Source organism: Staurois parvus, unplaced genomic scaffold (genome assembly GCF_062004578.1).
Source record: "Staurois parvus isolate SC_StPar_1 unplaced genomic scaffold, SC_StPar_1.0 ptg001488l, whole genome shotgun sequence".
Classification (NCBI taxonomy): Eukaryota; Metazoa; Chordata; class Amphibia; order Anura; family Ranidae; genus Staurois; species Staurois parvus.
In genome coordinates, this window is record NW_028319284.1 from 96,310 (window position 1) to 100,466 (window position 4,157).

A 4,157-nucleotide genomic window follows, 5' to 3' on the forward strand; every position below is an offset into this window, starting at 1 on the left:
CGCCCCCCATCCCGGACAGAACACTTCGGTCAACACTGTCAGCCATTGGCTGAGAGCACTGATCAGGAGCTGATCAGCAGACCTTCTTCAATCATGCCTCTTTGACAGAAGCCGACCGAACGTCTGGCTTCTGACAGACCGGCTACCACATTGGGCCAAAAATCCAATAAAAATTGGAAGATGTCAAAATACCTCTCGACATTTGGCCCGTGTGTAGTAGGCTTGACATCCAAATCTAAATGTCTTTGTATGCTAGAGAATTGTAGAATGAACAGTACCCTTCACTAAAACACATTCACTCAATTATTTGGAGTGGGGTCCTTGTAGCTTTGGCCATATAGCGTATTTCTCATCCAGGATCATAAGCAGAGCCTATCTGAGGTAGAGTGACTTGGTGATCTTATATTGATGGTCATCTTCTTCCTTCACTCAGGTAAAACCGTGCCTGAAGAGCAGGAGATCAGCAAAGTCATGTACCATGACTGGCGTCTTATACCACGGCATGAAGAAGAGAACTTCAAGCAATTTATCCCTCTGCCGGAGCCAGAACCCATCCGCTATGTGCCATACCCACCACTACTGAGGGCTATTGCTCTGGCTCAGTTGCAGAAAGAAGGAAAGCCTTTAACAGAGCCCATGCTGGACATTGGGAGATTACGGGAATCTGATCATGAGCTCCAAAAGGAGCTTAAAGTGAGGAGAGCCAAAACAGGGACACCGGTGTGATAACGCCATGGACTTCTGCTACTTCCTAGAAACATGGATTCATGTACAGTTTGTCAGCAGCGTGACCTACAAACCAAAATGGCAACGAAGTGCCATGGTAATTGGGGTTATGGGCTCTGCTCTTTGTTGAGGGTTGTTTTCAGTTATAGGCCATACTGAGTAAAGAGTGCACAACACCTTCCGTAATTGAAAATTGTCATTTTTACTCAATGAGACCATAAGTAACTGTTGGACTTTCCTATTTGATGTTTACTGGGCTGTAATAAAACTTTATATAAAATCACACCATTATGTGCTACTGATAATTTAAAGGCATTCCATATATACAGTGCTCAGCATAAATGAGTACACCCCTTTTGAAAAGTAAGATTTTATTCAATATCTCAACACAAGAACAATTTCCAAAATGTTGGCAAAACTGAGTTTTATGTAACATTTGTTTTGCTCATTACATGAAAGTAAGGTTAATATTGTAACGTAGATTACAAAATCTTCAGTTTTACTCCAATTAGTTGATGCAAAAATGAATACACCCCACAGCAAAAACTACTACATCTAGTATTTTGTATGACCTCCATGATTTGTAAGGACAGCACCAAGTCTTCTAAGCTTGGAATGAACAAGTTGGCAACATTGCAACATCTAAATTTTTCCATTCTTCAAGAACAACCTCTTAGAGCCTGGATGCTGGATGGAAAGTGATGCTCAACTTGTCTTTTAAGATTTCCCCATAGGTGTTCGATTGGGTTCAGATCAGGAGACATACTTGGCCACTGAATCACTTTCACCTTGTTCTTCAGTAATGCAACAGTGGCCTTAGATGTGTGTTTTGGATCATTGTCATGTTGGAAAAGTGCACAACTTCTCTTTCAATACAGAGCAGTACATCAGTGAATTCATGATACCATGAATTAAATTCAGCTCCCCGACACCAGCAGCACTCATGCGGCAGCACAGAAGGACGTTGCCACCACTATGTTTCACTGTAGGCACCATGCATTTTTCTTTGTACTCCTCACCTTTGCAACACCGTACAGTTTTGAAGCCATCAGTTCCAAAAACATTTATCTTGGTCTCATCACTCCAGAGTACAGAGTCCCAGTAGTCTTCTTTTTGAGTATGGTCCCTGGCAAATTCTAGGCAGGATTTTTTGTGCGTGGGAGAGGTTTCCTACGTGGATGACACCCATGCATGCCATTCCTCTGCAGTATACGCCATATTGCGTCATAGGAAACAATTGCCCCAGTTTTTGCTTTCTATTTTAGACAACTGCAATGAACTTGCATGGAGATTTTCTTTAACCCCTCTCATCAGAAGACGCTCTTGTCGAGGTGTCAACTTCCGTGGACAGCCTGGAAGTCTCTGTGAGATGGTTGCAGTTCCATATTTTTTAAATTTTTGTATCACTTTTGCTACAGAATTCTGACTGATAAGTAAAGCGTTGCTGATCTTCTTGTAGCCTTCACCTTTCTTGTGTAAAGAAATTATTTTCTTTCTCAGGCCTTGTGAAATTTCTCTTCCATGTGGTGCCATTGCTGACAGCATGAAATGGGAGGGGTTTTCTTTGTTAAGTAATGCCCTTTTATAATCAACTGCTGTACACCTATTTAATGAATATTTAGACTCACCTGTAGTTGAATTCTTGTTAATTAGGATTTTATTGTCTAAAACTTAGCTTTGCGTCTAAGACTTTCATTGAGGTGTATTCATTTTTGCAATATGGTCTTGAATGAATTTGTTAGGAAAAATATTTTCTTGAATATTACTGAATAAGTATAAACTAGGTGGAAACTGAACCCACATCAGAGGGAAGCAACTCTGCCCATGGTATCGCAGGACACTAGCACATCAAGGGGAGGGGATATATGAGCCGTGGCATATAGTGTGGCCCCTCTCGGAGGCCACATAGGCCGTGAACCTCCAGCTCTACGGATGGGGGTCAAACAGAACCCGATTCCCCGCTCCAGGCAGCGGAGCAGGTCTACAGGGATCCCCAATGTCGGCAGGATCCCATTATCCCCAGGATGGAGACAGATGCTGTAAGGTGCTTTTTATGGTGGTATTTATTCACCACTGAGTTTTTTTTTTTTTTTTTGCTAAATAAACAAAAAAACACAAACTTTTGAAAAAAAAACCATGCATTTTTCTTTGTTTCTGTTATAAAATGTTTTAAATAAATAACCTTTTTTCATAAATTCAGGTCAAAATGTATTCTGCTACATTTCTTTAGTGAAAATAACCCAAATAATTGTATATTATTAGTCTGTAGGAAATTTATAGAGTCCACAAACCATGGTATATACAGTGGGGATCGAAAGTTTGGGCACCCCAGCTAAATATTTGTATTAATGTGCATAAAGAAGCCAAGGAAAGATGGAAAAATCTCCAAAAGGCATCAAATTACAGATTAGACATTCTTATAATATGTCAACAAAAGTTAGATTTTATTTCCATCATTTACACTTTCAAAATAACAGAAAACAAAAAAATGGCGTCTGCAAAAGTTTGGGCACCCTGCAGAGTTCATATCTTGTACTACCCCCTTTGGCAAGTATCACAGCTTGTAAACGCTTTTTGTAGCTGAAAGGAATTGACTCTCATTCCTCTCGAGCCACTGACCCCCGTCAGTCCCTGGAATTGATCAGTGTCTGTCCTCAGGCCTGGAGCCCCCTCTGAGATACAGGAAATGCACACAGACACAAGGTGGTATCTCAGAAGGAACTGAATTTATTCTTCCGTGTTTAAACTTATATATGAAACTTAAAACAATGCATGGAAATAGAAGAACCAATCAATTGTCAGATATGCATAAACCAATCAGAATATTACATACGTCAGTCATGCCCAATCATTTGGCATTTATGTAAATTATTATTAAGTGCGTCAAACATGAACTTTTGTTCAGTATAGAAAGTAGACAATTTCCCTATTTAACATTGGCTCTAATTATTAATAATCTTGCAACAGGATATATCCAACCGCAGACTTTCAGTCTTGTGCTAGCTAAAAGAAAATGGGAAGTTACACCTGAAGGGAAAAGAGGAACCTTAGGCTCTTATCGAAAGTAAAAAACAGTCTTAAAACACAAATTCATCTTTAAGTACTGACTAAGTTTTATATTTCAATATTTTTATTGAGAAATAAACATATTAAAACAAGATGGCTAACAATAAAAGAAAAGAAAAAAAAAAGGAAAGGGCCCACCAACAAAATGGAACCAGATTCAGAATCATAAACATAATACTGGTAGGCAAAAAAAAAAAAAAAAAAAAAGAAATTTAGCAGATAATAGCATTACAATGCACATGAAAAAAGTCAAAGCCATCAAAATATACAAGTTTCAAAGATCAATAAACAACAATTATAGCAAAATAGACCAAAAATAACAAAGAAAAATAAAAATGTTGAACAAATAGTAGGAAAAGAGAAAA

The 4,157-nt window shown here is 38.8% G+C and overlaps 1 pseudogene; it reads left to right on the plus strand.

The window, feature by feature from the left end:
• Positions 1–408: 408 nt before the first annotated feature.
• On the plus strand, positions 409–726 carry LOC149435571 (small ribosomal subunit protein mS34 pseudogene; annotated as a pseudogene).
• Positions 727–4,157: the final 3,431 nt, after the last annotated feature.